Genomic DNA, 21,701 nt, shown 5'->3' on the forward strand with positions numbered 1-21,701 from the left:
CTTTATTGTTCTTCTGGTGCATGTGCTATTAATTAAATTGCTTCATTTAATTCCTATTATATTTATATTGCTCGCACTAGATTGACCATAGGGTTGTGAACATACTGCTGTTAGGAGGAATACCTTGGTGTTAATCTTTAAAAATACCAATTCACCTCCCCTCTTGGGATCACGGTAAAGCTAACAATTGGTATCAGAGTCACGTTGCATAAACTAGTTGTTATTTTGAAAAAAGATCACATATGGCTCACAGCTCCGTGACCCCTTTCCCTAAGGGACCATCTTCCACACGACCTCCTGTTTTCAGTGGTGTTAATTACACCTTCTGGAAACAGAGGATGTGCATCTTCCTTCAGAATACTGATTGGAAGGTGTGGAGGATTGTCGCTAAGGGAAACCATATCCCTATGAAATTTGAGGGAGCAACTAGGGTTCCTAAGACTGAGGATGGGTATGATGATGATGATATGAAAGTTGTTAGTCTTAATGCCACTGCCATGAATATTTTATAATGTAGTCTTGATGTAGATGAAATTAACAGGATTATGGCAAGTTCTACTGTAAAAGAAATATGGGATAAGTTAGAAGTCACATATGAAGGTACTAGAGATGTGAAAGACAGTAGGATGGATATGTTGACTAGTGAGTATGAGGCTTTTAGGATGAATATAGGTGAGACCATTCAGAGCATGTACACTAGTTTCACACACATCATAAACTCACTATACGCATTAGAAAAGACCTATCCCACATATGAGATGATTAGGAAAATCCTTACAGGCTTACCTCCTGTTTGGGAAGTCAAGGCTACAGTCATTGCTGAGGGTAAAGACCCTATGACCTTAGATGAACTGATAGGTTCCTTGATCACTTATGAATTGTCCATAAATGAAAGGCTCAATGAGCACAACAGGGCTAAGAAAGTTACTGCATTAAAAATCTCCACGAACATATCTAGTGAGTGCAGTGGATCTGAAACTGATGAGAATATCGCTATGCTAACCAGAAAGTTTAGCAGATTTTTCAGGAAAAGCAGAAAGCTATTCAAAAATTATAGGGAATCTATTACTAAAAATTGAGAGCCTAGCAAAAGACAAATTTCAAATGCTCCCACATGTTATAACTGCAATAAAATCGGGCACATCAAACCAGACTGCCCATTGCTGAAAAAGGAAACCAAGAAAAAGAAGAAAGCTATGAAGGCGAGCACTTCATGGGATCAATACAGCAGCAGTGACTCGGACACAGATCATAGTGACACAAAGGTTGCTAATCTATGCTTAATGGCACGCGAAGATGAGGTATTGTCCTCTAGATCATTATCTTCATTTTATTCATCTGATTCTGATTCTAACTACATGTCTACTTTTAGAGAGTTACAACTTCACTACATTCGTGTATCTAAATTATTAGGCAAAATGACCAAAGAAAACGATGATTTGAAAAAGAAATGTGAGAATTGGTCAAAACTGTTTAATATTGCGAAAACTTCTCATGCCTCCATTTTAAAAGAAAAGGATGCTACTATTGTTAAGCTTAAGAGGAAATTGGAGGATAACTCTAAAATCATTTTTAAATTCACTAAGGGCACAGAAAATTTTGAAAAATTATTTGGTGCCCAAAGAAACTCCTTAAGTAAAGAGGGGCTTGGTTTTAATGGCATTGAAAATGTAAGTCGACCTAATCTTTACTTAGGACACTTTACACGTGAGTCAAAAACTCATATTCCTCATAAGGAACCTAAGTGTAGATTAAAATGTTTAAATGTAAACAGATTGGTCACATTCAATTTGATTGTCCACTTAGGAATGAGCATGCTAGAATTACGAAGGTATGGGTAGTTAAGGGAGATCCTGCTACTGACCCCCATGGACCTAACAAAATTTGGGGACCATCATCAATCATTTAGCTTATTTTGCAGGTATGCCTAAGATCGTCCTCCTCCAAGGACATATGATACTTGTGTCACGACTTGCTTATTTTTCTCATTTTTTTAAAAAATAAAATAAAATCAATATCATATATCTCAAGACCCAACTTAACCAATCATAATCCACCTGGACCCGTGGGTACCAGGGATACATTATAACACAATTGGAAGCCTAAGCAGCAGGTAATATATATATATATATATATATATATATATATATATATATATATATATTCACAATATTGTAAATACAAAACATCCATCATTTTATGACAAATACCAGAGCCACTACAACTACCGTATTTCCATATATACATCTCAAAAATAAGACCTAGGGACATTTCCCCAAAAATCACCATCCCTACAAAACTTACCTTTCAAAAGGGCAGATACACAGCACTAGCTCAGCGAGGCTTTTCCCACTCTTTTATCTGGGGTTCCTTAAAAGTTAATAAGATTTAGGGGTGAGAAACCTCTCACTAAGGGAAATAAACTAATACTAGTGTGTGGCAACATGAGTATTTTGTGTTCAACATATATCATACATAACATGTTCAGTACTGTTTATTAAATCTGGGAAAACATACATATATCATCAAAACATGGCAGAACATATTGCATTTTTCATAATCAAATTTCATCTCATATCATAATAATAACATAAAACATTCCTGGTAGGTTAGCTGGCTGTTGTCATGTATTACCCCCACATGACTGGGTTGTGTTGCCCAAAGGCGGGACTTGACAGTGGTTGGCTGACCACTGCCAAGTCAAACAGTAGTCTGTAGGTCCGATGGGTCTACCAGACATGGTTCGTACACTAGGGGCGATCTGCACACTTCTTATAAACCACATCGACCATCCAATCTCACACCACTCCGTACAGCGGCGTTAACACAAATATCATGATCACAAAGACCATGGACACATAGCAATGATACCGTGCAAGTGTTAGCCTAGACCAAGCCAACCAGGTTCTGATATCACATACATATACTAAAATCGTGATACATGGGTATCTCATATCAATAATTATCAAATCAATCATATCATTTTTCACATATACATATTTCATGAAAATCATTGGCCCGTATGCTGGAATTACACATTTTATCATAGCTCGGCCCGTACACTGGCAAATCATAGCACAACCCATACGCTAGCAAATCACATCCACATAGCACGGCCTGTACGCCGGCAAATCACAGTCACATAGCATGGCCCGTACGCCGACAAATCATATAAAAATCTTGGCCCGTATGCCGATTTTTCATCATAAAAATTCATATCATCCACATTCCCAGAAAACAGTATTTCACAACATTTTTACTCATGCCACACAAACGAATTTTCACATATTCAATCATACGATCATTTTCACAGTATTTTGCAAATACAACACACACACATATATATATATATATATAAATATATTTATTTTCCATAAATCAGATGCTATATATATATATATATACAAGTATATTCTCAAAACAAAACTAGCTTAGTTTATCCCCTTACCCGACTATTGAGAAAGCCCCCAAAACAATCTAGTCTAACCCCCTTAAGATTTCCTGACCAATACCCTGAAACTGAAAATTCCCAGTATTAAACTTCAGTATTTTCGTACATACAACATTTTCTATAACAGCCATAAAGTCAAATTTGGCTTAAAAAGCCTTACCTCAACTTAGGGATGATTCCCAATGTTCCCAATCAACACCTCTGGAAACGAAAACTCTTAGTATTAAACTTTAATATTTCAACGTGTATAACACTTTTCTCAACTGTCACAACTTCAAATTTGGCTTAAAAAGTCTTACCTCAACGTAGGGATGATTTCCAAATTGCTTTCTCCAATGATCCGCTCCGGCAGATTTGCAGAGAACTTCGCCAGGAGCGTCGTGGTGGCTTCGATTTGTCAATCCGACATAAAACTGGCTCAGAAATCGAAGAGAGAAAGAGAGAGAGAGAGAGAGAGAGAGAGAGAGAGAGAGAGAGAGAGAGAGAGAGAGAGAGCCGAGAACAGGCGTAGACACAGGAATTCAATTCAACTTGGATTTGGCTTTCAAAGCTTTTTGGAGAGGCTTGTAGTATTATACACACACACACACACACACACACACACACACACATTTAAATATATATATATATATTTTTTCCTCATCATACTATTCATTTTACTTGTTAATTTAATTATTTTATTTTATTTTATTATTTTTTAAAATTTTATTTTTCCCGGTTACTACATTCCTCCCCCCTTAAAAGAATTTCGTCCTCGAAATTTACTGTTCCCATAACTCGCCATCCTTTAACCAAGAGAAAGGGTCTACTCATTTTATTACCTACCCTCACTTATGGCGGAGGTATACCGTGGTTACATTTCAAGTCTTGGAAGATTACATATACAAAAGAAAACCATTCTCCCAAAACTAAAATACTACACTAATTAAACCATTACATGTACCTGCAAAAGAAACTACCTAACTACTTGCATTTTATCCCATCAACTTTCTTGGAATAGATGCGGATATCTCTATCTCATCTGCTCCTCGAATTCCCAAGAAGCCTCTTCTACCGCATGATTCCTCCACAAAACCTTTACTTGAGGAATTTTCTTATTACGTAACTCCTGTACTTTCCTATCCAAAATCTGTATTGGTACCTCCTCATGTCCCAGTGAATCACTAAGCTCCAATTCATCATAACTGATTATATGAGAAGGATCTGGGACGTATTTCCTCAACATAGCCACATAGAATACGTCGTGGATCTTGGACAACACCGGAGGTAAAGCTAGCCTATAAGCTACCGGTCCCACTTTATCTAGAATCTCAAATGGATCGATAAATCTAGGACTAAGTTTACCATTCTTCCTAAAGCGCATAACCCCTTTCATCGGAGCTATCTTCAAAAATACGTGATCACCCACATCAAACTCTAAATTCCTGCGGCGATGGTCAGCGTAACTTTTCTGTCGGCTCTGAGCTGCACTAATCCTGTCTCTGATAGGCCGAACCTTATCACGCACTTGCTATACAAGTTCTGGCCCCACTACTCGCCGTTCACCCACTTCATCCCAAAACAAAGGAGAACGACATCTCCTACCATACAGAGCCTCAAATGGTGTCATGTCAATGCTATACTGATAACTATTATTATACGTGAACTCTACCAGCGGCATGAATTGAGTCCAACTACCCCCAAAGTCTAGTACACACACTATGAGCAAGTCCTCTAATATCTGTATCATCCTCTCAGTTTGCCCGTCTGACTGAGGATGGAATGTCATACTAAACAATAACTGAGACCCCAAAGCCTCCTACAAACTCCTCCAAAATTGTGTTGTAAATCACGGGTCTCTATCCGACACAATCAATAATGGCACCCCATGAGAACGTACTATCTCTTGAACGTAAATCTCCGCTAAACGGCTGAGGGGGTAGCTAATCTTGATAGGTATAAAGTGGGCGGTCTTAGTCAAACGGTCAACAATCACCCAGATGACATTCTGGCCATGTAATGCCATCGGCAGTCCTGACATAAAGTCCATCGATATATGATCCAACTTTCACTCTGGGATGAATAACGGCTACAACTGTCCTGCTGGCCTCTGGTGCTCAGCCTTTACCTGCTGGTGACTCACTCAAAAAATGAGCAGCTCGAAAGCTATCCTAAGTATAAGAGTTACGTCATGTAATATTCAGCCCAGGGGCTAGATCGTCTCCTCAGGGAATGCGTTTTAATCTCAGATTTTATGTTTTTCTAGTCGAAAACAAAAATGTACTGAACTCAGTTTAGATTCAGGATTTTGAGATTGTTGAGATTCTTTTTGACCAATTAAAACAACATGCAATTTAAATCCTAAAACTAACACGCACTGAATTAACGAGCAAAAATGGAAACCCTAGTCTACTCAAGGAAACACTAGAGCACATTAACTAAAAATGGGAACTTTAAACATGGAATTAAAACACGTAGGAAAGGAAACTCAACCAAACACACACGCACGCAATAAAAACCAAATCTTTAACATGAACCAAAAATTACGAACCAACATCACAATTTAAGATACGCAAACGGTAACGGAACACAATAAAAATGAAAACTTTGGTAAAACTAACCCTAGACTAATCGAACTTCAATAAGAATTAAAAGGTAACTACTTTAATTTCTAATACAAAGAAAAATAGATAAATAAATTAACACTATAGTAAAAATAAAGAACCTAATTACATTACCATAAAAACTCTCACTTTAATAAAAATCCCAAAGGTAGTCAAGTCCAAAAGAAACTTTAGCAATTTAAACTATTGTTCAAGCAAATAGTAATAAGACTAAAGAAAAAAAAACTAAAAGAAAGGAAAAGAGAAAGAAATAAATTGAAGAAAAAGATTAAAAAAAAAAAAACAAAGAGAGAGAGAGCAGGGGAGGCTAGCTGTATCCGGGTGGCTATCTGGAAGCAGCTTCTCGGGTTGCTGTGTGCTGTGGAGGCTGGCTAGAGGTGGCGTGGCCAGAGTGGTGGCTACTCTGTTCTGCTGGAGTGGTCGTGCTCTACTTGGCCTATTGCTGGAACAAGGCTCTACTGGAGTAGCCGGGAGTGCTAGCCTGGAATGGAGAGCGGCAGGGGGTAGGTTGTGGTGGTCGAGGGTAGCTATGGTGGAGAGGCAGAGGTTGAACAAGATGGAAAAGCAAAAGAGAAAAAACAAGGAGAGAAACAGGGGAAGAGAAGGAGAGATTGAGGGAAGAAGAGAGGTAGAGAAGAGGAGAGTTCAGGAGAAAAAAGAGAACGAAAACAAGGAAGAGAGGTTGAAGGGAAGGATAGAGAAAAGGTGAGGGGGAGTCCCGTGGGCTGCCTGTGGGAAAGAAGAAGAAGAGGAAAATATAAAGGGGAGGGGGATGCGCTGCCCTACGATCCGTGAAGCCACGACCCGACTTGCCCAACCCGACCCGGCCATTCATGGCCGGGTCACATCAAACATCATTATACATGTATCTATTTTTTTCTTTTTTTTTTCTTTTTTTTTTTTTTGTTCTTCACGTTCATAGCTAAGTTTGACCTTCCTGGAGACTGTTTCTCACAAAACTCGAAACACAAAAACTGTAGATAATCCTTTGCTCTTTCTCTAGAAATTTAAATTGTCTCGATCAGAGCTCGTACAGAAAATTTATGCGTGAAATACGAACATGTGTCGGTTTTGGTTCCCGAGAATTTTCCTGCGATAAAAAAATTATCAAAAACTCGTAAATTGCACGATAAAACTCAAGAATGATAATTTCGGCACTTTATTAAAATATTAGACAAATTTGGACATTTAATTAAAAATATAAGCCGTAAGGACCGGGTCAAAGTGCCCAATTACGCAGTTTTGACACGTAATCAGTTGGCACGTCAAACACTAGGCTACATACTCGGTGATTTCTCTCTTCATGCCACTCCACCAGAATGTTTCACACAAGTCTTTATACATCTTCGTACTACCAGGATGAACGGTATACAAAGATCTATGAGCTTCTTCTAAAACAGTCTTCCTAATCTCAGTATCGGCAAGAACACATAATCTGGAACGGAACTACAAAACTCTGTCATCTGCAATACTGAAATCCTCCCCCTGACCCATCTGCACTCTGCATATAACCTCTACTAATACTGGATCTTCCTTTTGAGCAGCTTTAATTCTTTTTTATAGAGTAGGCTGTATCACTAGGCTAGCAATACATACTGGGAGATCACTCTCAACTAACTCTATGCTGAGTCTCTCCAGATCCATCAAGATCGGATGGTGGATCCCCATAGCCGCCAACACTGGCTCCTTAGATTTCCTGCTCAACGCATCAGCTACCACGTTCGCTTTCTCTGGGTGATAACTGATGGTACAATCAAAATCCTTAATCAACTCCAACCACCTTCTTTGCCTCATATTCAATTCCTTTTGCGTGAAGAAATACTTTAAGCTCTTGTGGTCAGAGAAAATCTCACACTGCTCGCCATACAGGTAATGCCTCCAAATTTTCAACACGTGTACTACTGCAGCCAATTCAAGATCATGTGTAGGATAGTTCTTCTCATATTCTTTCAACTGCCTGGACGTATACGCAACTACCCTGCCATGCTGCATCAATACACAGCTAAGTCCTTTCAAGGACGCATCACTATAAATGACATACCCCTCACCTCCATATGGGATAACCAAAACTGGTGCTGTGACTAACCTCTGCTTAAGCTCTTGAAAACTCTGCTCACAGCAGTCGTCCCACTCAAATATGACATTCTTCCTCATCAGTCGTGTCAAGGGTCCTAACAAAGCTGAGAATCCCTCAACGAAACAACGGTAATATCCAGCTAGCCCCAAGAAACTCCTGATCTCCTGGACATTTCTCGATCTAGCTCAGTTCACTACTGCCTCAATCTTGCTAGGATCCACAGAAATACAGTCTCCAGATATAACATGCCCCAAGAACACGACCTTCTCAAGCCAAAATTCACATTTACTAGAAGTTGGCGTACAACTTCTTTTCCCCAAGTGTCTGCAAAACTGCCTCAAGTGCATCTCATGCTCCTCATAGTTTCTAGAATAGACCAGTACATCATCAATAAAAACAACAACAAACTGGTATAGGTATCGATGGAAGACTCTGTTCATCAAGTCCATAAATACCGCAGGAGCATTCATCAATCCAAACGGCATAATGAGAAACTCGTAATGCCCATACCGGGTCTTGAGGGCCGTCTTCGAGACATCTTCTGCTTTCACCTTTACCTGATGGTAGCTGGATCAGACGTCAATCTTTGAATACACCCGTGTACCCTAGAGCTGATCAAACAAATCATCGATACGGGGTAGAGGGTACTTGTTCTTGATTGTCACTTATTGATTTCCCTGTAGTCTATACACATCCTCATAGTCCCGTCCTTCTTCTTTACAAATAAAACTGGAGCTCCCTAAGGAGATACACCGGGTCGTATGAAGCCCTTATCAAGCAAATCCTGCAACTGAGTTTTCAATTCTACCAATTCTACTGGTATCATTCGATAAGGTACTTTGGAAATAGGCGAAGTACTTGGAAGTAGATCTATGGAAAAATCTACCTCTCGATTGGGTGGCAAGCCTGGTAACTCATCTGGGAAAACATCTGTAAACTCTTTTACTACAGGCATGCTAGAAAGTTTTAATTCATTTTCTGACATCTCTTTCACCACAGCCACAAACCCTTGACACCCACTTAGCAGCAGTCTCCTGGCCTGAATAGTTGAAACTAGCTAAGACAGGGATTGTACTTGCAACCCTACGAACTTAAATTATGCTTCCCCTGGAGGTCTAAATATCACTTCTCGTGCACAGCAATCTATGCTGACAAAATTAGCTGCTAGCCAATCCATGCCAAATATAACATCAAACTCGTGCATGTCCAACACTATCAAATCGGCAGACAAAGCCTTCCCTTGAATATCAACTAGACAACCTCCGAGCACCCTATTACACCTTACTACTGACCTAATCGGTGTAGATACTAACAATTCAACATCTAACAGTTGTGTTTCAGCCCCACATAACTTAATACACCCCGAGGATACAAACGAGTGTGTAGCTCCTAAATCAAATAATGCAATAACTTTAAAAGAAAACATAACAACCATACCTATCACCACGTCACCCGTCGTCTCAGCCTCACTCGGCATCAAAGTAAACACTCTGGCTGGAGCCTTATTCCTTTGCTGGCCCCCACGTGGCGCCTAATAACCTCCCCGATATGGTCTAGGAGCTGGAACTGCATCTGGTGGAGTAGGGCAGTCTCGTACCATGTGCCCCGATCTACCGTAGTAATAGCACACCGGAGCTACATCTGGCAGGGTAGGACAATCTCGCACTATATGTCTCAATCTACCACAGCGGTAGCACACTACACCACCAGCTCGACACTCTCCCCAATGCCTCCTACCACAAGTCTGACAAACTGGAGGACCCTGCCCTGTCTGCACCTCGCGTCCTCCTGTCTCCTATCTCCGCCCTCTACCATGATTACCTCTTCTCCACTGACCCGGCCTGTGACCCTGCTGGTAGCTCGTAGATGCAGATCTCTTCCTCTGTCCCTTCTTATCTGCATCAAGACACTCACCAATGTCTACCAAGGCCGCCCTGTCAACCAACTCAGCAAAGTCTTGGATTTGCAGCACCACCACCTGCCTAAATATACTCCGCCTCAAGCCTCTCTCAAACTGCCTCGCCTTCTTCACCTCATCAAGAACAATGTATGGGGCGAATCGAGAGAGCTCGATAAAATGTGCTACATACTGATGGATGGATAGCTGTCCCTGCTTCAAACTCAAGAACTCTTCTACCTTAGCTTCCCTCACAGTAGTTGGAAAATTCCTATCAAAGAATAGATCTTTAAACTGGTCCCATGTCATAGCTATTGGAGTCACCCTCTGCTGCTCCAATAGTCTCACCACAGTCCACCACCTCTCAGCCTCTCCTGTCAATCTATAAGTGGCAAAGAGGACCCTCTGTTCCTTAGTACACTGCAGTACAGTCAAGATTTTCTCGATCTCCTGCATCCAGATCTCAGTGGCTATAGGATCAACTCCGCCTGAGAACGCTGGAGGATTCATCTTCGTGAACTTCTCTATGGTGCACCCCTAGCCTGCAGATGGACCACTCTACTCCCTCAAACTCCTAGCGATCTCAGCCATAACCTATTGAGCCACGCTATGTAATACCGCATCAGAGTCGGTCCCACCTGATGGTCCTGCTCCATCACTGCCACTCGAATGGGCACTATTTCCTTCTAGATCCATCTTGGAAAATAGCAGTTGCAATTCAGTAATCCTATCCTCATAATTTACCCACCTATCCTCACCACTTATCTCAACATTTCTAACTCATTTCTAATCCTCAGTTGTATTCTAGGAACATAACCCGACAATAGCTTACTATGGTTTTCCTAAAATCGTCACCCCAGGAAAAACACTGAAACTACCACAGAAGTCCTGCTTCTAGACTGTAGAACAAAACCTCAAATCATTTCCTAAACTCTAGTATTGTCTCTACTTCACTCTAAACTCTACAGAACCTAACAACCTAGGCTCTGATACCAAGCTATCACGACCTGCTTATTTTTCTCATTTTTAAAAAAAAAAACTAAAATCAATATCATATATCTCAAAACCCAGCTCAACCAATCATAATCCACCTGGACCCGTGGGTACTAGGGATACATCATAACACAATTAGAAGCCTAAGCAGCAGGAAATATATATATATATATATATATATATATTCACAATATTGTAAATACAAAACATCCAACATTTTACGACAAATACCAGAGCCACTACAACTACCGTATTTCCATATATACATCTCAAAAATAAGACCTAGGGACATTTCCCCAAAAATCTAATCGTCCCTACAAAACTTACCCTTCAAAAGGGTAGATACACAGCACTAGTTCAGCGGGGCTTTTCCCACTCTCTTATATGGGGTTCCTGAAAAGTTAATAAGATTTAGGGGTGAGACACCTCTCAGTAAGGGAAATAAACTAATACTACTGTGTGGCAACATGAGTATTCTGTGTTCAACATATATCATACATAACATGTTCAGTACTGTTTATCAAATTTGGGAAAACATACATATACAATAAAAAACATGGTAGAACATACTATATTTTTCATAATCATATTTTCATCTCATATAATAATAATAACATAAAACATTCCTGGTAGATTAGCAGGCTATTGTCTTGTATTACCCCCACATGACTGGGTTGTGTTGCTTGAAGGCAGGACCTGACAATGGTTGGCCGACCACTGCCAAGTCAAACAGTAGTCTGTAGGTCCGATGGGTGTACCAAACCTGGTCCGTACACCAGGGGCGATCAGCACACTTCTTACAAACCACATCGACCATCCAATCTCACACCACTCCGTACAATGATGTTAACACAAATATCATGATCACGAAGACCATGGACACATAGCAACGGTACCATGCAAGTGCTAGTCTAGACCAAGCCAACCAGGTTCTAATATCATATACATATACTAAAATCGTGATACATGGATATCTTATATCAATAGTTATCAAATCAATCATATCATTTTTCACATATACATATTTCATGAAAATCATTGGCTCGTACGCTGGAATTACAAGTGATAGAGGCACTAAATTCAAAAACGAAAGCATAGAAAAATATTGTGACTTAGAGGGCATATCACATAACTTCTCTGCACCTAGGACACCTCAACAAAATGGTGTAGTAGAAAGAAAGAATAGGTCATTGCAAGAAATGGGTAGAACTATGTTGAATGAGCATAACTTACCTAAATACTTTTGGGCTGAGGCCATTAATACTACATGTTATGTTATGAATAGGGTGTTAATTAGACCATCAATTAATAAAACCCCTTATGAATTGTGGAACAACCATAAGCCTAATATTTCCTATTTTCATGTGTTTGGTTGTAAATACTTTGTGCTTAGAGATAATGAACATCTAGGAAAGTTTGACTCAAAATCTGATGAAGGTACTTTCCTATGTTATGCATTAAATAGCAAAACATACAGGGTTTTCAATAAAAGAACTTTAACTGTCATTGAATCTATTCATGTTGTGTTTGATGATTCTAATCCATTTTTTAATAAAGATGATGAAGATGATATTGATATTAGAAAATTCTTAGAGAAAATGTCTATTGAGAACAATGCAAGTGAAAATCAAGAAGCAAATGAAAAATCACTTGAAGATAATGAAAATGGAAATTACGAGTTGCCTATAGATTGGAAATACATTAGAAGTCATCCTATTGGTCAAATCATAGGCGAACCATCCCGTGGTGTAGCCACAAGATCCTCCTTGAGAAATATAGTGAATCATTCTGTTTTCTTACCCAAGAAGAACCTAAAAATATTAAAGAAGCCATAGAGGATGATTCTTGGGTGATGTTCATGCAAGAAGAACTTAACCAATTTGAAAAAAGCAAAGTATGGACCTTAGTTCCTAGGCCTAATGAGCACACCATCATTGGAACTAAATAGGTACATAGAAACAAGAAAGATGAGAATGGGGTAGTAATCAGGAATAAAGTTAGACTAGTTGCCCAAGGGTATAACCAACAGGAAGGGATTGACTTTGATGAAACATATGCTCCTATTGCTAGGTTAGAAGCCATTCGTATGCTACTTGCCTTTGCCGCTTTTAAAAATTTTAAAAACTGTTTCAAATGGATGTTAAAAGCGCTTTTCTAAATGACTATATTAATGAAGAGGTTTACATAGAACAACCACCTGGTTTTGAAAATCATAAATATCCTAATCATGTTTACTAGTTATCCAAAGCCTTGCATGGATAGAAACAGGCTCCTAGAGTTTGGTACGAGAGGCTCAGTAGCTTTCTACTAGAAAATGGGTTTACTTGTGGCAAGATTGACACTACACTCTTCATCAAGTCCAAAAATGATGATATGCTTCTTGTTCAAATTTACGTGGACGATATCATTTTTGGGGCAACCAATGATGAGTTGTGTAATGAGTTTGCCAAATGCATGCACAGTGAATTTGAAATGAGCATAATGGGTGAACTTAGTTTCTTCTTAGGGCTACAAATTAAGCAAGCTAATCATGGAACTTTCATATACCAATCTAAATATATCAGGAATTTTCTAAAGAAATTTAAAATGGAAGATTGCAAAATTCTTGGTACACCTATGAACCCCTCCATTAAGCTTGATAAAGATGAGCAAGGGATCCCTCTTAACATAAAATTGTATCGTGGCATGATTGGAAGTCTCCTATATCTTACCGCTAGTAGACTTGATATAATGTTTAGTGTATGTATGTGTGCTAGGTTTAAGGCTGCTCCTAAGGAATCTCATCTAAAAGCTGTTAAACGAATCCTTAGGTATCTAGTTGGGACTATTGAATTAGGATTGTGGTACCCTAAGCATACTACCTTTGAGATTGTTAGTTACACTGATGCTGACTTTGCCGGTAGTAAGGTTGATAGAAGAAACACTAGCGGCACGTGTCATTACTTACGACAATCTCTTGTTTCTTGGTTCTCCAAGAAAAAAAACTCAGTTGCCTTATCCACAGCCGAAGCTGAATATATTGTGGTTGGAAGTTGTTGTGCCCAAACTCTTTATATAAAACAACAACTTGTGGACTTTGGCTTGCACTATGAAACAATACCGATTAAATGTGATAATAATAGTACAATCAACATCTCTAAAAATCCTATTTCACACTCACGAACTAAACAAATTGAGATTAGACATCATTTTCTTCATGATCATGTACAAAAAGGAGATGTGGCACTTGAGTTTGTATGCACAAATGAACAATGGGCTGACATATCACTAAACCACTACCCGAGGATAGTTTCATACAAATTAGACGTGAGTTAGGCTTAATGCATAGTAGAGAAGCTTCCTAAAACTTGAATGTTTCATAACCTGCATAAATTTAGGGGAACTTTTCAAGCCTTAGCAACTAATTCTATTGTTGTCTTATCTTCTTGCTTGAGACTTTGTAAAAGTTGATTATTGATTATGTGCATAGTTCATATTGCATGCTTATATTGCTTCTCATTTGTGCTGCAAAAGTAGTCCACTCCATGTTCATATTGATATTTTATTTACTTGATTGGACCATACTGAACCATTTGAGTAGTTGTGGATAAACTGTTAGGATATATAACCTCAAACAGGTTACAATTATACAGCATATATTTTGGAAAGTCCAATTTACAAATGGCATTCTGCTAAAATGTTTATAAATTTTTTCAACTTTTCTTGTATATTCGTAACATTTACCCATTTCCTGATTTACTTTAATTGGCCCTTTTTGCCGTTGCCAAAAGGGGGAGATAGAAAAAGGGGCAAAAATAATGGGTAAAATAATGTGTTTAGAATGCATATTGAAAGGGGGAGCCTTCTTTGGCTTAACCCATATTTTTGTTAGTTATATTTGTCTTCATCAAAAAGGGGGAGAATGTTGACCTTATAGGTCACACCCGGTTTTGATAATGACAAATGTTGATATTTGATGTTTGTAAAGTGCTTGTGCAGGTTCAAATCAAACTTCCTTGATGGCACTTGAAGAAACAAGAAGACAGTGAAGCTTTGAAATTTACATTGTAATATATTAGTCATTTATGTAATAAGGTCTGTAATAATAATCTAGGATGTGATTGTATGCTTATCACATGCACATCATGCACGCAGGATATAGCGTAAGCTCAATGAGACCATAGCAAAGACACTAGGCTCCAACACTCACACACATAGCATAAAATATATGAGCGTGTTATAATTGTGCTTAAAATTGTCAAATCTAAGCAAGTTAAGAGGAGTTAGGCGACCGAACCTTTGGAGTATAAAACTCCTTGAGCGCTCGAACTTTGAAAGTCAAGATTGTTGACCAACTATCGAGTGACCGAACCTTAAATGCACACATCTTCCTTGGGCGCCCGAACCCTTCGAAAAGGACTGTTCACCAACACGGGCGCTCTACGATTTTAGTTCAAATATATCCCCGAGTGATCGAACTCCTGACTTCGGGCCACCGAACGTATGACCGGGCACCCGAAGTCACGAAGCTTGGCTACTGACTTTGACTCGGGCTGCCGAACATTTATCTGGGTGACCAAACCTAATTGAAGAACTTTTTTTCCTGTGTCTTATCGGGCGACTGAACCAAAGTTCAGCCACCCAAACCTCGCCCAGTTAAAATTATTTTAACCACTGTAAAACAGGATTATTTCGAGCTAATTGAATTTTAATTTGTTAAAACCTTTTTAATAATACCCATCCTGTCCCAAATGGTTATATTTTCACCTGACTATAAATATGTTCTAATTTGCATGATTAGTGAGTGATTAAGAAAAAATGATTAGCAAAATATTCTCTCTATCTTGAAAATCCTTTCTTTGTCCAAAAGCTCTCAAACTTGCCTCCTTTGATAAAATCTGAGATTGTGAGAGTTTTTCGTGTGTTATTGTAATTGTTATATAGTGCTAAATTCTCCCATTTGTATGATTGTTATATATATTTTTCTTAGGGAGTTTTAGCCTAGGTTCAAACCATGGATTTCTTATTTATAAATCTAGTGTGGGATTAAACCAAGGAAGCTTAGGATATTTGCATTTCTTTGCAAGTGTTCAATAGCTTTGCTTTTGGTGTGCAAAGATTTTTTAACAAGCAAGCACCACTTTCAAACTAACTTTGTGCTCATTTCAATGAAGACCCCGACCTGCCACATGGGGCCGGAGTGCTACTTTAGTAATATCTATATTCCTGATACCATAATTATCATATAAAAGCAGTGGAAATAATTTAAACATCCTCATATACATTACTAGAGTTCTAAACTACCATCATAAATAGAGGTTTCCAAATATTTAATATTACAACCCAAAAATAAAAGACGGAAACTAAACTTCATTCATACAACCCACGTACACTAGACAAACTAAACTTAGCCCCTTTAGCCTGCTAAACATGATCCCTGACACCTCCTGAAAAGTCAAACGATCATTGGGGTGAGACACCTCTCAGTAAGATGGATTAAGTTAAAGTCAGTGTGTGAACAACATGAGTTTTAGTAGAATCATAAAATATTCATTTCTTGTTTTAACCAAAAATAGCATTTGTAGATTGTACTCAAACCTATGCAGTTGAGAATACACTTTTATTCCCACATTTTAAAACAGTTCCATGAATAGCTAGCACCATTTAAATAAATTCACATATATGCGTAGAAGACACCCCCTAGAACAAACGACATGATTAACCCCCATGATGGATTGTGTGGCCTGTAGGCTAGTCTTAGCATGGGTGATCAACCCAAATAAAGTCAAAGTAACCATCAGCAAGTATGTCTACAGGCATCTGCAAGCTCTGCTATAGGTCCGATTTTCTTACTACTTCCGAGTCCGGACTCCAAGGAGGTTCAACAACACTTCACAGGCCGACCGACTGAAACCACCTACCCTTCCATTACAGTGTGGTTGCACCTATCCAAATAACTCACTAGAAATGGTACCGTGCTCTTAATACAACCAGTCCTCGGGGTTCTTAAACCATATTATACAATTTAAGTAATAAAAACTATAATATATTCACACTGTTGTCATTTCGTATAAAACCTACCATCAATTCAAAACCCGACATACATCATCATCTTAAAACCCGACATATAGCCATCATGTCACATTTCTAGTGTTTTTCCACAAAAAATTTCAGTATTTCCATCCCACACTATAAACCATATTTCCACAGTACGATACTAGAAAATTACTCTGATTTGATTATGAAACAAAACCAATTGGGTTAATCTCATGCCACACAATTTGATTATTAAAACATAATCAAATAAACAACCAAGAAAATACCCTATAGCATATTTAGTTCGTATGATGAAAACCAAGCTTTCCACCGTTCATTCCATTCAAATTACCGTATGATATACCGATATTTATAAAGTCCATTTTTGAACGGTTGGATTTCAAAACACCAACTGAAACCATGAATATACATATATATATATATATATATAACGTAATTTAATCGGTCCAATTTCAATAAAAACTTGATATAAATTAATCCCCTTACTTGTTCCTAAAAAATAAGTCGATTGTTTCGAAAACAAAAACCCTAGCTTTCCAAACTCACCGCCGAAAGTGAGCCGGCAAGCTGAAAGAGGAGATAAAAATGACTAAGGATCGATGACGGACTCTGAGTGATCTTAGAGAGAGAGAGAGAGAGAGAGAGAGAGTATCAAAACCCTAATTTCCAGTTCCCAAGAAGCTCCTCAACTGTGTGATTCTGCCACAGCACTTTCAGCAATGGTATTTCCTTAGTACGTAATTCCTATATTTTCCAATCTAAAATCTGAATTGGTATCTCCTCATAGGATAGGGTATCTCCAACTTTTAAGAATTCATAACTTATCACATGTGAAGGATTTGGAATGCACTTCCTCAACATCCACACATGAAAAACATCATGAATCCTAGACAAAAAATGGGGGTAACGCCACCTAATAGGCAATTGGAGCAATTCTCTCTACAATCTTGAACGACTCAATGTACCTAAGGCTCAACTTACCCTTCTTTCCAAATCTCATAACTCCCTTCAACAGAACAATCCTAAAAAATATCCTATCCCCCACTTCAAACTCTGGCTCTCGTCAGCGAGTATCAGCATAACTCTTCTGCCGACTCTAAGTTGTCTTAATCCTATCCCTGATGAGTTTGATCTTCTCAAAAGTCTGGTGCACAAGTTCTGGTCCTAAAACCTGTCATTCACTAATCTTGTCCCAATATAGCAAAGATCGACACCTACGACCATACAAAGCTTCATATTGTGCCATCTCGATACTAGCCTGATAGCTGTCATTGTAGGCAAATTCCACTAGTGGCAAAAATCGGATCCATCTACCTCCGAAATCTAGCACACAAGCCCGCAGCTTATCCTCTAATATCTGAATTGTTCGCTCTGTCTACCCATCAGTCTATGGGTAAAATGTAGTACTAAAAGTAAGTTTAGATCCTAAGGCTTCCTGCAAACTCTTCCAAAACCATGAGGTAAACCATGGATCTCGATCAGATACTATTGAAATCGGGACACCATGACATCGGACTATCTTTGGTACATATAGCTCTGCCAGCCTATTCATGGAGTAACTGACTTTAAGAGGAACAAAGTGTGCAGTCTTAGTCAAACGATCCACTATTATCCATATAGCATTTTTTTCATGCACTACTGAAGGCAACCCCGTTATGCAGTCTATAGAGATATGCTTCCACTTCCACTTAGGAATACCAAGTGGTTGCAGTGGTCCTGGTGCCCTCTGGTGTTCTTCTTTCACTACTTGACATGTCAAACACTATTCCACAAACCGTGCAATTTCTCTCTTCATATTGCTCCACCAGAAGGATTCTCGCAGATCTCTTTACATATTTGTGTTTACTGGATGAACAGCAAAGAGAGAGCGATGATCCTCCTCCATAATTATCCTTTTAATTTCTGCATCGTTAGGTACACACATTCTGGCTTGAAACCTTAGCATTCCATCGTATAACACATCAAATTCTATTGGTTGTCCACTATGTACTTTCTCCACAATTTCCATCAACTTTGCATCTTTCATCTAAACAACTTTAATTATTTCCTGAGAAGTCGGTTGAATAACCAGGCTAGTAATGAACACCTGGTGATTTCTTTTCATTAACTCCACACCCAACCTTTCCAGGTTCATTCTGATCTGATGCTGCATTCCAACTGCTGTCACTAATGCATCCACTAACTTCTAACTCAAAGCATCAGTTACCACATTAGCCTTTCTTGGGTCGTAACTGATGGTAATATTGTAATCCTTTATCAACTCAAGCCATCTCCACTGCCTCATATTCAACTCCTTTTGGGTGAAAATGTACCTAAGACTCTTATGATCAGTAAATATCTTGCACCTTTCACTGTATAGGCAATGCCTCCAGATCTTTAATGCATAAACCACTGTTTCCAATTCCATATCATAAGTGGGATAATTCTTCTCGTACTCCTTTAGTTGGTGAGAGTGTATGCGATGACTCTTCCCTACTACATTAAGACACACTGAAGTCCTTTCCGAGATGTGTCACTGTAGATCACGAATCCACTATCTCCTAATGGAATGGTCAAAATTGGTTCAGTGACTAGTCTCTACTTCAATTCCTAAAAGCTCTACTCGCACTCACCAGTCCCGACAAACCTCATGTTCTTCCTTGTAAGTCATGTCAGAGGACTTGATAATCTAGAAAATCTCTCTACAAACCGGCAATAGTATCTTTCCAGACCCAAGAAACTTCTTACCACTTGCACGTTCTTTAGCCTCGCCCAATTAACTACTAGCTCTGTTTTGCTCGGGTCCACTGAAACACCTTCCTTGGACACTACATGTCCCATAAATGCAATTTGTTCCAACCAGAATTTCCATTTCTTAAATTTAGCAAACAACTTCTTTTCTATAGGTACCTGAAGTACCAGTCTCAAATGAGCTTCATGCTCCATAAGGCTTCTCAAATAAACTAGGATATCGTCGATGAACATGACCACAAACTGATCTAAGTACTCGTGGAACACCCTGTTCATCAGGTCCATGAATGTCGCAGGAGCATTGATCAAACTAAAAGGCATAACCAAAAATTCGTAATGGTCATACCTAGTGTGGAAAGCCATCTTTGGTACATCCTCTGATTTAACCTTCACTTGATGATACCTGGATCGCAGATCGATCTTGGACAAAACCTATGTGCCCTGTAGTTGGTCAAACAGGTCATCAATACTGGGTAACGGGTACTTATTCTTTACTGTCACTTTATTGATTTCCCTGTAGTCGATGCATATTCTTATCAACCTATCTTTCTTCTTCATAAACAACACCGATGCGGTCTGATAAACCCCTTGTCAAGTAGCCCCTGTAGCTGTTCCTTTAACTCTTTTAGTTCAACTAGAGCCATTCTATATGGAACCTTGGAAATTGGTGTCATCCCTGGAATTAAATCAATGGCAAAATCCACATCATGATCAGTAGGCAATCTCGATAAGTCCTTAAGAAAAACATCTGAGAACTCCCTTATCACAGGAATATCCTCCTACTTAAGTTCCTCCCTCGGTGCTTCTTTCCCAAATGCTAGGTACCCTTGGAATCCTTCCAGAAGTAGCCTCTTTGCATGAATAGCTGAAAGGATCTATGGTGTAGAGCGCACACATGACCTGACAAATTTAAACTCCTACTCCCCAGGAGGTTTGAATACTACCTCCTTTATATGGCAGTCAATACTCACATAACTGGATGCTAGCCAATCATGCCCAAAATGACATCATAACCATGCATATAAAAAAAAATCAAGCTAGCATAAAGTGTTCTTCCCTAAATCTCCACTGGGTAGTCTCTAATCACCTTACTTCACACTACAACTGACCCTATCGGTGTGCCCACCACTAACTTGGCATCTAACAACTGTGTTCCTACCTTGCATAATTTGATAAATCCCCAAGATACGAAAGAGTGCGTCGCTCCTAAATCATATAACATAATAGTTTATTTGAAAAAATTGAAATAGTACCTATCACCACGTCGCCGACATCCTCTGCATCTCCTGGCATAAGTGCGTACACCCACGCCTGAGCAGTGCCTCTCTAGTGACCACCTCAGGGTGCCTGATCATGTTTCCAGAACTAAGAAGGTGTGGGTGCATCAATAAATGGTGCACAACAGTTCTGTGCTATGTGGCCAGGTCTACCACATCGGTAACAACCAGCGACTCCACCCTAGCACTCGCCCCAATGCCTTTGGTGGCATTTGGGACAGGTGGAACATGATAAATTCCCCTGATGGGCTCGATGTCCCATCTCCTGTATCTAGCTTATGAAATTCCTAGGCCTCCTCCAAGAGCCCTGACTGGTGCTGGTCTAAAACCCCTTAGACAAGGGCCTCTTCTTCTAATGCACTACCCCCCCCCCCACACTCCTGCAAACTAGCCTCCATTGTTATGGCCTTATCCATCAGCTTAGAGAAACTCTGGGCTAAAAACACCACCACCTATGCATGTAATCCCTGCCTGAAACCTCTCTTAAACCTCCGGGCCTTCTTCAGCTCATCGGGGACTATATGTAGAGTGAAGCGAGATAGATCCACAAACTTGGTTGTGTGTTGTTGTATGATCAAGGATCCCTGAGTCATATTTAGAAATTCATTTGCCTTAGCTTCCCAGGTGGGAGTGGGGA

The sequence above is a fragment of the Malania oleifera genome, chromosome 7 (genome assembly GCF_029873635.1).
Source record: "Malania oleifera isolate guangnan ecotype guangnan chromosome 7, ASM2987363v1, whole genome shotgun sequence".
In the NCBI taxonomy this organism is placed as follows: Eukaryota; Viridiplantae; Streptophyta; class Magnoliopsida; order Santalales; family Ximeniaceae; genus Malania; species Malania oleifera.